Source organism: Nannospalax galili, unplaced genomic scaffold (assembly GCF_000622305.1).
Source record: "Nannospalax galili isolate Female #2095 unplaced genomic scaffold, S.galili_v1.0 scaffold185, whole genome shotgun sequence".
NCBI classification, from domain to species: Eukaryota; Metazoa; Chordata; class Mammalia; order Rodentia; family Spalacidae; genus Nannospalax; species Nannospalax galili.
In genome coordinates, this window is record NW_008355474.1 from 1590710 (window position 1) to 1603606 (window position 12897).

At 42.7% G+C, this 12897-nt stretch overlaps 1 protein-coding gene across 2 annotated transcripts in view; it reads right to left on the reverse strand.

Annotated features, from left to right (window-relative positions):
- The window catches only part of Wdr93 (WD repeat domain 93), an 88732-nt gene that overhangs the window by 74806 nt on the left and 1029 nt on the right, over positions 1-12897 (reverse strand). The window lies entirely within an intron of this gene.

The window sequence follows — 12897 nt, forward strand, 5'->3', positions numbered from 1 at the left end:
ACCAGCGCCCAGCTTCTCTTCCGTCATCGGCTTTGGTGCCCTCACAGATCCCAGAAACCAATGACTTTGCCAGCCTGCCTCCCACCATATACCTTGGAACAGGTGATAGACTCCTAAGCCTCGTCAGGGGAGCGTTCCAGGCATTAAATCACTCGGAGCCAGATAAATCTAAGAATTGCTGGCTCTGTTTGAACCTGAGCCCCCCTTACTACGAGGGCATAGCCATCCAGGAAAACTTCTCAGTACTACCCGCGAACTCTGCTGCCCCCCTCGCCTGCACCTCTTCCACCCACACGCTCACCCTGACTCAGGTTACCTCGACAGGCACCTGCATCGGAAAGGTGCCCACTGGATTTAAACATTGCCTTAAGAATAACTCCTCCCTTTCCCTCCAGGCCAACGCATACCTAGTGCCCCCTAATGCACCTACTGGGCATGCAGCACGGGACTGACTCCTTGTGTCTCTCTCGCTGTTCTAAATCTAACCCAAGATTTTTGTGTCCTGGTACAGTTATGGCCCAGAATTTATTGGCATGAAGACAGCTATGTATTACAACATTATGAAGAGACACCTACCCCTGTCAGATTCAAGCGAGAGCCTGTGAGCATAACCTTAGCTATATTATTGGGAGCTGGGGGAATAGCAGCGGGAATCGGGACAGGGGCAACTGCCTTAGTTCGCTCGGACCAGTTTATGCTCCTTCATGAAGCCATGAACCAGGATCTAATAGCCTTAGAGGAGTCCATAAGAACCCTAAAAGACTCCCTGACTTCTCTCTCTGAGGTAATGCTGCAGAATAGAAGGGGACTAGACCTGCTGTTCCTAAAACAAGGAGGTTTATGCGCAGCCCTGAAAGAGGAATGCTGTTTCTATACAGACCAAACAGGAGTGGTAACTCAGACTCTAGATAAACTGAAAGAAAGACTAAAAGAAAGAAAATGTAACTTTGAGTCCAAAAAAGGTTGGTTTGAGGGGCTATACGATCAGTCCCCCTGGTTTACCACTCTGATATCTTCCCTAGCAGGTCCTCTAGTCCTTTTGTTTTTAATCTTAACCCTGGGACCCTGCATACTTAATCGGCTGGTCCAATTCATAAAGGATCGGCTGTCTGTAGTTCAGGCACTAGTCCTCACCAGCCAGTACCAGGCATTGAGGACTCAGGATCCAGATATGTTATGATGAGTGAAAGATTCCACTCATATGTCCAAGAAAAAGGGAGGAATGAAAAAAAGTTTTATGGCCGAGACATCTGGCTTGCCGATAAGTAAGTTTTATGGCCGAGACATCTGGCTTGCCGATAAGTAAGTTTTATGGCCGAGACATCTGGTTTACTGATAAGTAAGTTTCATGGCCGAGACATCTCCAACTCACTGATAAATAAGTTTTATGGTTGAGACATCTGGCTTAGTGATAAGTAAGCTCCCCGCTCTCCCTGTAGCATTTTGTAATAGTTTAAACTAACCAATAACCACGTTTCTGCTTCTGTATCTCGCTTCTGCTCTATAAAAGTTCCACAAACCTGACCTGAGGCGCGCAAGTCCTCCGAGGAGACTCTGTGCCCACAGGTACCTGTGTATCTAATAAACCTCTTGCTGTTGCAACCCGAAAGGCTGACTTGTCCTCAGTGGTCTCACTCTTACATAGACACCTAACCAAAGAACATAAACATATGACAAATAAGCACCGAAAAAGATTTTCAGCAGTAAAGGCATTAATGATGTGAAAATTATAATCACAAGATAGAACTGCACAAATACCAGAATACCTAGACGCTAACAAGATAGGCTGTTAAGAATGTGGAAGACCCATTTCTTCTCTTGGCACCCCAGCCTTCTGGACTACCCTCTTGGCCCAGACTCCCCACTGCTTCCTGATCCTTTGTACCCAGACCAACCCAATTCCTCTGTCTAGTCCCCTGGAGCCCTCAAAGCCTGTTCCCTTCCCCACCATGCCTTTGCATACCTGAGACCAGCCTCCATTCCTGGCTGGCCCAACCCCCTACTTCCTGAGGCCAGCATCTTTCCTTGGCAGGTTTGACCCCAACCACTGCGCTTTGAGTCCCACAACCTCATTCACCCTCCCAGAACCCCCACCCCGTCTCTCCTCCTAGCATGGGCACTAGGCCCATTTCATCTCCTGGCACCCCAGACCTCTGGACTACCCTCTTGGCTCAGACTCTCTACTGCTTCCTGATCTTCTGTACCCAGACCAACCCAATTCCTCAGTCTAGTCCCCTGGAGCCCTCAAAGCCTGTTCCCTCCCCAACCTTGCCTTTGCATACCTGAGATCAGCCTTCATCCCTGGCTGTCCCACCCCCAACCTGGATTCCTGAGACCAGCCACTTTCCCTGTTTGCTCTAGTTCCTGAGACCAGCCTCCTTCCCTGACTGCCTGAGAGTCCTGAATCCTAACTCTACCTGGCAATCCTCCCAGACTGTACTGTGCCTGCTGACTAGAGAGGTCCAGACCTTAGGAGAAAGCCTGAGAGCATCCGATTCTCATCCAACTTGGGCCTCTGTGGGAACTCCTGAGCAGCAGGACTAAAGCCATCTGGGCCCCCCAATACAAAATCAAAAGAGAGAACCTAAGCCTAAACCAACCAGCTTTTCATGCCTAACAAGTAAACCATAAAGGCACATAAAGTTTACAAACAGAAGCAGACCAAAACTCAAAAAAGGAAGGCTTGAGTCTCACACAAGAATCAAAAACTACAAAAGAAATCCACATGTCAAAGTCACAGTAAAAAAATAATAACATGAAAAACCCAAATAATATATCACCACCAAGTACCAACAGCTCTGTAGAGGAGTACAATGAGAACCCCCTAGAGATAACACAGGACATCATGGAATTCAAAACAACAATTATAACATGATAAAAGAATTCAGTGAATTTAAAGAACACACAAAGAAATCAAAGAACTGAAAGAAGATAGGGATAAACTTCTGAATGAATTCAGAAAAGAGTTAGAAATATTGAAGAATACTCAGGCTGAAATGAAGAAGGAAGTGAAACACTCAGCCAATTAGAAATGACAGAAGAAAGCCTCACCAATAGGATGAATGAAATGGAAAACAGAATATCAAGACGGGAAGATAAAGTGGACAATTTAGACCACTCAAGCAAAGGTTATGAAAAATTTAAGAAAACATAAGAATTGAATATGCAGGAATTGTGTGACACCATAAAAAGACCAAACGTACGCATCCTCTATGCTCATAGGCATAGAGGAAGGAGAATAATCTTGGGATAATGGTATGGACCAGATCGTCAACAGAATTGTAGAAGAAAATTTCCCAAAATTAAAGAAAGCCATGCCCATACAAATACAAGAAGCACATAGAACACCAAACAGACAGGACCAGAAAAGAAACTCTCCACAGCACATCATAGTAAAATCACTAAAAAACACTATACGTACAGAACAAAGAGACAATACTGAAAGCTGCAAAAGAAAAAACAAGTCACATATAAGGGAAAACCCATCAGGATTACAGCTGACTTTTCAGTATAAACTATGAAAACCAGAAGAGCCTGGACCACTCAGCAGTAAAGAAAGATGAAATCATGAATTTGCAGGTAAATGGATGGGGCTAGAAAATGTTATACTAAGTGAAGTAACACAGACTAAGAAAAACAAATGACATATGTTCTCCCTCATATGTGGATCCTAGCACCAAGTCCTGATAAATGAATATGTATCCAGACATAACTACAGGAACCAGAATAATGAAAAGGAACCAGGGAGGTAAAGGAAAAGAAAGAACCTGAGAGAGAGGAACAGTAGGAAACAGGTGATACTAAGGGAGATATGGATAAAAATTGGGTTATTTAAATGGGAGTCGAGAGGGAGGGTTATACAAGGAACCTTGGGGATAAAGGAATGAAGGAGCTCAAGAGAGGTGGGACCACAGGAGAAGAGTATTATCAAGGGAGATATGGGGAAAATGGGAGCACTTTAAATGGGGGAAACTATGGTGGAAGGGTTAGACAATACAAGAGATAAATAAAGCCTAGCTAGTTTGAAAAAAAAAAAAACAGAGGGAACCATATTAGTCCAACAACCTACTGACAAATTATACATACAACTAGTTCAAGGAACAAAATATATATCTTGTCAAGGTTTATCTGAGAATGTTTAGTTTTTGCCCAAGCTTTATCCACACAGCACATGGTAATTAAAAGTACCAGATTGGTGGAACTAACCTTCTTGAATGTTTAATGGCCATACTTTGAGGCCTATACTAATCTGGTCAGAAGGAATTAAAGGACAGTTTTTGCTCCTTGCCCTCCAAGGTCAACTAAGTTCCAGGGGACTACGGAACATCTCTCAAAATGTCCTATAACTGTGGTGAGTCACCTGTCCTCTTCTTCAGGGAGGCCAGGGAGACCCCACCACAGTGGTCATAGATCTTAGACAACATGACCACTCTGGCCATGTTTATTAGGTTATGCTACAGCCACAGTCAAGCAGGACATTTGACTTATCTTCACATAGATGGAACTGGTAAAAGAAAGGAGCCAGGGGCTCCTCTCAAGCCCATGTGACCCCTGAGGAACAGATCCTCAAACAGCCTTAAGAGTAAAAATAGATTGGTTTGTTTAGGCCAACTGTATGATCTTAAACACCCAAAAGGAAAGTATAACCAAAGATTAATGTGATCAGTTTATTTCTTTAAGAGTCCATGTGTATAGCTAAAGGCTACATAACAAGAAACAGTGCCAGACAGGAGATACCTTCCTTTGAGTTGTTGGCCAAAGAGTGGTCCAAGAGAATCCCCAAATTACTCAGGCTATTGCCACAACCCTTGATAGCCTCCCAGGACCTGAAGGTAAGGCCCTACTGCCAAAGACAGAACATACGTTGCACATAGAATTTGTATAGAGCTGCAACTGACCTGGAAGCCACTTCCCCTGAAGGCAAGCTCTCATAGCTTTGGAGAACACTATGAAAGCGCCAAGGGAAAACATCAACGGATGATCCAGTACCAGCTTCAAGACCAAATAACCACATCAATGGCCAGCAAAGAATATTCCATTGGTGCAGTAGCGGCATTTTTGTCTTGGGGGAAATCAACAGCTACCTAATTTGACTAAGAGGAGGAAACTCTCAAAAGGAGGAAACTCAAATGTGGAACTCCATTTTGTAAATATACCACATTTTCATTATCCACTTGTCAGTTGAGGGACATGTAGGTTACTTCCATCTCTTAGCTATTGTGAAAAGAGCAGCAACAAACATGGATGTACCAGTGTCTCTGCAATAGGATGAGTTCTTTGGGTATATGCCAAGGAGTGGTATAACTGGGTCAAATGGTAGGTTCATTTGTAGTTTTTTAAGGGTTCTCCACACTGCTTTCCATAGGGGGTTGAACAAGTTTGCAATCCTACCAGCAGTGGATGAGCATTGAGCATTCCCCCTTTCCCCACATCCTCTCCAATGTTTGGTATCATTTGTTCTCTTGATCTTAGCCTGTCTGACTGGGGTAAGATGAAATCTTAAAGTGGTTTTAATTTGCATTTCCATAATTACTAATGATGTTGTACACCTTTTAAGAAGCTTCTTAGCCGACTTTATTCCTTCTTTTGAGAATTCTCTGTTCAGCTCCTTAGCCCATCTTTTTTTCTTCTTTTTTTTAGTACGTGTATGAGTGTATTACCTGCATGGATGTGAGTGCACCTGTGTTATGCAATGCTGCAGAGGTCAGAAGAGGGCTTCAGATTCCCCTGGAACTGGAGTTAAGGACGGTTTGTAGCCGCCGTGTGGGTGCTGGGAATCAAACCCGGGTCCTCTGCAAGAGCCCATCTTTTAATTGGGCCTTTCTCAATTCTTTGTTTTTTGAGTCCTTCATAATCCTGGATGTTAAACCTCTGTCAGATGTGTCACTGGTGAAGATTTTCTCCCACTCTGGGGAACAGCTGGGGGTACTGACAACACAGTGGGCAGTAACAAGGATGGCAGAGTATATGGGCTCCAGTGGGGGGGGTTATGGGAGCGTGCCAATAAAGATGATTATTTGGGATGTTCTGTATGAAATACACACAAAAAAATCAATAAAATAAAAGTAGTTAAAAACAACAACAACAACAAAACAACTAAGATCCAAATGTCTACCCTCTCCAGAAAACACATTTCCCAGGCAAAGACACTAACAAACTCAGTTAAGGGATGAGAATCAACCTATCAAGCATATGGAACATGAAGACAACCTGGTATAGCTATTCTGATAAAGATGAGATAAAGGTCACCACATATTAATAAAGAGGACAATCCACTCATCAAGAAGATTTACTCATTGTAAATATACATGCAAGATGGGCTGGAGAGATGGCTCAGCAGTGAAGAACACTGGTTGTTCTTGCAGAAGACCTGGGTTTGAATCCCAGCACCCACATGGCAGCTAACAACTGTCCATAGTTCCAGTTCCAGGGGGTCCAACAGCATCTTCTGTCCTCCACAGGCATTGCACGACATGGGTGCACTTACCTACATGCAGGCAATACACGCATGCACATAAAATAAATAAAATACATGCAAGAAACAAACACTAATGGTTATGGAAGTGGTCAAACTGACTCCATTTTCTTGTAGCTGACTTTTGCTTTACCCTGTGCTTCTGCCCAGCCACTCCCTCTGCACTCATCCAGGCAGATGGATCCCATGAAGACTGCACTTGCATTTCAGTTTTAGGGGGTACATTGTTTCTACAACACTGGGAAACTTACAACCAGGCAGAATGTACTCTCCCAGCTATTCCTGCTGCTCCAAGAAGCCCATTGTTTTTGCAATTCTGAGAAACTCGTTTTTCAGAACAAAAACTTAGAAATTTTTGTTAGCTGACCTGCCCCTGGTATGGGGTAACCATGGTTATTGGCTTTGCCCCTGGCATTATATAATTGTGGCTTTAAGATGTATATACCCTGTTCTGCCTCTCCTTGGAGTCAAGAGTTCTTTTGGACATGAGCTTGTTTGTGACTGCCAGCTAATTAAAATACTCTTAATTTGAAGAAGAAAAAGAATGTGGGCATTGCACACATGTGGTACACTTATACACATGCAGGTCAAACACATAAAATAAAAGTCAAAACAATTAATGGGGCTGGAGAGATGGCTCAGCTGTTAAGAACACTGGCTGCAGTTTCTTGGCTAAAAGTCAAAATGTCCTTGGGCCTGTTAGCAACGTACTCTGTTCCAAGGCCAAAAATGTCAAAAGTATTTGGGAGCTCGAATCTACTCCTTAAAAGATTTTAGGGTTACCTCTTCAGAGGGGGGAATCTTGGGAGGGGAGGGAGTAGGCATGGATTGATCAAAACACCTTATATGCATGTATGAAATTCTCAATCAAATTTTTATTAAAAAAAAAACAAAAACACTGGCTGCTCTTGCAGAGAACCAGGTTTAGTTCCTTGCACTTACATGGCAGGTAACAACTGTCTGTAACTCCAGTACCTCGGGATCTGAGGCTCTTTTCTGGTCTCTGTGGGCATTGCACATGTGTGGTACACTTATGTGTATGCAGGTCAAACACATAAAAATAAATCTTTAAATTTTTTTTAAAGAATGTGGAAGAACTAGAAATGCTCATCAATCATTGTTTATAAAGCAAAGTAGTATAACCAGTTTGGAAAAGAGTTTGGCACCTTGCTATATATCTGACAGAGGATTAGTGTTTAGAATACATAAAGAACTAAAAAAGGTAAACAAGAAAACAAACCATCCAATTCAAAAGTGGGTTCTGGAACTGAACAGAGAGTTCTATTTTTATCTTTTTAATATTTCTTATTTATTTCTTGAGGATTCCATACATGCATACAATGTATTTCAATCATATTCACCTCCTACTCCTCCTTCCAACTCCTACTGAATTGCCTGCAATTCTGTTCCCAACTTCATGTCCTGTTTTTTGTTTTGTTTTGTTTTGTTTTTAATAACCCATTGAGTCCAACTAGTGCTGCTCATACACACAAGAGGCCATCCACTGGAGCATGGTCAACCTATCAGGGACCATACCCCTAAAGAAAACTAACTTCCTCTCCCTTAGCAGCCATCAGCTGTCAAAAGTTATCAGCTAGGGGTAGGGGCTCCTGTGCCCCTCCCTCCTATCCACTCTGGAATGTTGACTGGCTTGATTAATCGTGTGCAGGTAAACTGTACAAGCTTGCTGCTGCACATTCATGAGTATGGCAGTCCAATGTCCAGGAGACACTGCTTAGTCCCAGCCCTTCCTGACCTCTGGTTCTTAAAATCCTTCCATCCCCTCTTCTGTGATTAACAGAGAGTTCTTAAAAGAAATATAAATGAATAGTAGACACTTAAAAAAAAACTGTTCAATATCCTTAGCCATTAGGGAGATACATACTAAAAGCACTTTAAGACTTCACTGTTCCCTACTAAGAATGACCATGATCAGAAATACAAATTACAACAAATTCTGGCATGGATGTGGGGAAAGGGGCACCTTACACGCTGTTAGTAGGACTATAAACTAGTACAGTCACTTTAGAAGTCAGTCTGGAGGTTTCTAAAAAAAACTCGAAATAAGGGTTTGAGAGACATGGCTCAGCAGTTCAGCTCTTATTCCAGGACCTGAATTCAGTTCCCATCATTCACAGCAGGTGGCTCACAACCACCTATAACTCCAGCTCCATGGGATCTGATATCCTTTTCTGGCCCCTGTGGGCACCTGAATGCACATGGCATACATGCACACAAACACACATACATACACATAAATAAAAATAAATCTTTAGAGAAAAAAAATAGAAACAGAACTGCCATATGACCTAGCTATCCCACTCCTAAGCACATAGTCAAGGGAATCTATATCTGACTATAGAGTTACTTGCACATTCACATTTATTGCTGCTCTATTCACAATAGTTAGGAAACAGAATCAGCCGAGATATCTGTCAATTGATGACTGGATAATGAAATGTGGTACATAAACACATTGGAATTTTATTCTTCTGTAAAGAAAAATGAAATTATGTAATTTGCAGGAATGGAACTGGAAAATATTATACTAAGTGAAGTAATCTATGCCTAGAAAGTCAAATGTCACATATTCCCTCCCATATGTGGACCATGGCTTTGGATTTTTTAAAAATTTGTTTAACTTGGAATATCTATAGAGACCTACACGTGACAAAGGAGTCATGTCAGGGGGTTGGGGGGATGGGAGGGGCGAGGCCTTAATGGGGGTGAGGATGATAGAAGACATGTGATTTAAAAATAGAAGGAAAGGCCAGGCATGGTGGCACACGCCTTTAATCCCAGCACTTGGGAGGCAGAGGCAGGCAGATCTTTGTGAGTTCGAGGCCAGCCTGGTCCACATAGTGAGTTCCAGGACAGCTGGGGCTACAGGGAGACCCTGTCTCAAAAAGACAAAAAAAAAAAAATAGAAGGAACACAGCGGGTGGCAAGGTTTAAACAGGGATGGGGTGCAAGGGAGGATTAACCAAAACTAAGACTAATATGAAGAAAGTCACACAAAACCCCACTAATATATAAGCTAATTAAAAAACATAATTTTAAAATGATTTTTAAGGGGCTAGAGAGATGGTTCCATGGTTAAGAGCACTGGCTGCTCTTCCAGAGGACCCAAGTTTGGTTCCCAGCACCCATGTGGAGGCTAACAATGTTCCATAATTTCAGTTCCAGGGGATCTGATGCCCTTTTGCCCTCTGCAGACACTGCAAGCATGGGTACACTTACATACACATACATACAGGCAAAGCACTCATACACATAAAATAAAAATAAATAAATTTTAAAGATTTTGAACCATGCATAGGTGGTGGACAATGCTGATCCCAGATGCCATGGATTATTAAATGAAAATCCCAATGCCAGGTATGGGACACTTTCCTAGGTGCTATTGACCAAGAAAATCCCAGAGGCCCCCAAAACTATATACGATGGTTAGGCCCTGTATTCTGAAGATACCACCCATGTTCATTGCAGAATACAGAGAAGCTATGTTGGAACTAAGCTGCACATTTCCTTCCTGTTGACTAGCCTTCAGTGTTGGACATTGCTTTGCAGGCAGCTGTGGAAGAAAAGTCAGCAACAGTCTTTCCCACCTTTGGACCCTGCATGCTACTATACCAACTTGTCAGGCAAGAGGTGCTTACTGGTGTAACAGCGGCACAATTGTTATGGAGTAACTGATTTTCTCATTGAATCTGAAGCTCTGTAGGAAGGAGTTCATGCCCAGTACTCTGAATGTGGTCAAAGGCCCGTGACTGAGGAAATCCAAGGTACTAGGGGTAAACCTACTACTCTTGTTCTGTTAAATGGACATGTTGTCCAACTGTCTCCTAAATATTTATGTTTATATCCAGGGGCTACTGCTATCCTTGGCCTTGACTGAAAAGCTTCTCTGCAGTGAAGTGTGGTAATACAGAGACCCATGGCTGGTCAAGGTGTTGAGAACAAGTGAATGTTGAATGCTCAGCCTTAAACAAGATACCCATATCTCTCTCTCTCTCTCTCTCTCTCTCTCTCTCTCTCTCTCTCTCTCTCTCGCACGCACGCATGCACACACGCACACACACACGCACCAAGGCTCAGGGAACACAGTGGAAGAGGAAGTAGAAAGACTATAAGAGCCAGGTAACAAGGAAGCCCACCATGAAATTCTGTCTTAGGGGCATGCCTGAACTCACAGCAGCTGCATAGGGCCTGCACCAGACTGGGTCCATAAACATTCAGTCATAGATGAGGGATGGGCCTCCCCACCCAGGGGAATGGCAGTCCAGGGCTTTTCAGGGAGAGGAATTATTGTCTTCAGTGATATAGCCATAGGCAAGATACTCATGCTCCAGTGGATATCTTCAAACCCACACCCATGGCCAGCAGCCACTGGATTAAACCCAGTGAGTCACAAAGCAAAAAGAAAAAGATGCCAATGTGATTTGGTGATTTGCTGGGAGGAGGAGAGGGATTTGTGAGGGCGGGGAGAAGGATAAGACAGCGTGGGGGGGTAAGTGTAATGAGAATGTATTACATCCATGTATGATATTGCCAAAGAGCAAATTAATAATAATAAAAAAAGAGTTTGGCAGCTTCTTAAAACATTAAACATATACTTAGGATAATGTCCAGTTATTCCATCCCTAGGAGTGAAGCAGAGAAAATGAAAACTTGTGCAAGCCTTTCACATGGTTACAGCACCAAAGTAGAAGCAATCCAACGTTTTACCATAGGCAAGCAGATTAAACTCACATTCCCAGTAGGAAAATAACATGGTTTGGTAGATTCTTATAAAGCTAAACCCTCCAGATGATTCAGCAAACACATTTCTAAGTATCTGAACAAGAAAAAATTAAATCTTAGATTTCACATGAAAATCTGTACTTAAATATAGCAGTTTTATTTGTAATTGCCTCAAACCAGAGACAACACAATTGTACATCAGTGGATGAATGGATAGTAAACTATGGTATACCCACATCAACAATAAAAATTACCAAGTACTGATATGTACAACATGAAACTCAAATGCACTGTGAAAAAAATCAGATAGAAAAAGCCACACATGATTCAATTTATGATATTATGGAAAATGCAGAAGTACACAGAAAACACATGACAAAAACACAGCACTCCGTTCAAAACAAAAGCACCTTGTGTTCATCTCTATCATCTAGCAGATCAACAGGTTGTACTTACCAATTTATTGAGGGTTCCTAGGCCAAGAGCAAGCACAGTGTTGTTACTTAGCCAACATTCAACAAATTCTGTTTGCTACTATTGCCCTGTCCTGAGCCATGCACTTACAGAGTACTTCTAACTCTCTAAGGAAACTTTCTTCCGAAAAGAATGAGTAATCCATGGAGCCGAGAGGATATCCTTACCCAAAGCCTCGTTACCTTCTTAGTCAAGTCCATGGGAATTATTGCCCAAAAGATCCCAGCATCTGCACAAGCCTTTTCCATTTCTCCTGGAGAGAGACTCAGATACTAACATGAACCTGAAGGGAGCCCACAGCATGACTGTGGTATGGGCTAGAATCTGGATGGAGCTTAGAGTATCCACACATTGTTTGTAGGGCCCCTTTCAGCAACACACAGGAGGAGGGGAAGGAGGAGGGGAAGGGAAGGGGGAAGGGGAGAAGCCTGGGAGCTACCTCTCTCCACATTACCATATTCCACCTATATTTCCAGGTATTTCAAGGTGTCTTAGACGTCTAAAAGTGAGCCTGGCTTTCTATATTATTATGAAAGTATATTTGACAGCACAGGAGAACATATTTAAGAATTTGTTACTTGATTTATAACTTTTAAATATTTAAACATATTGTATGTAGGTCTTGGTGTGTAGTTTTACCCCAGGCCTGCAAGTGTTAAGGGCAAGCCTTGATGCAGGGAATAAATATTACAAAAGTAGGAGAGCTTACTTTATGGTCATAGGGGGTGCATCCAGTAAAAATAGTTACAAGCAGCCACTGTTCAGCTTCCATTATGGAGCACTGCGGAACCTTCTCCAAGTCGCCTGTAATTTTCCCTTTTCCTTTCTTTTTTTTTTTTCTTTTAATAGGAGGGATTTTTTTTTAAAAGATTGCTTTTATGCGTGCGTGCGTGTGTGTTTAAGGCCAGAAGAGGGCGTAGGAGTTGTAAGCAACCTGGTGTGAGTGCTGAGAACTGAATTCAGGTCCTCTCCAACTACTGAGCCATCTCACCAGCCACCTTTCCTTCTTTGTTATCTCTTTCAGACACTGACCAACCTCCACTGAAAAAGCATGGTCTTCGGGCTGAAGAGATGGCTCAGCGGTTAAGAACACTGACTGCTCTTGCAGAAGACCCAGGTTCGATTCCCAGCACCCACATGGCGGCTACAAACCGTCCTTAACTCCAGTTCCAGGGGAATCCAAAGCCCTCTTCTGACCTCTATGG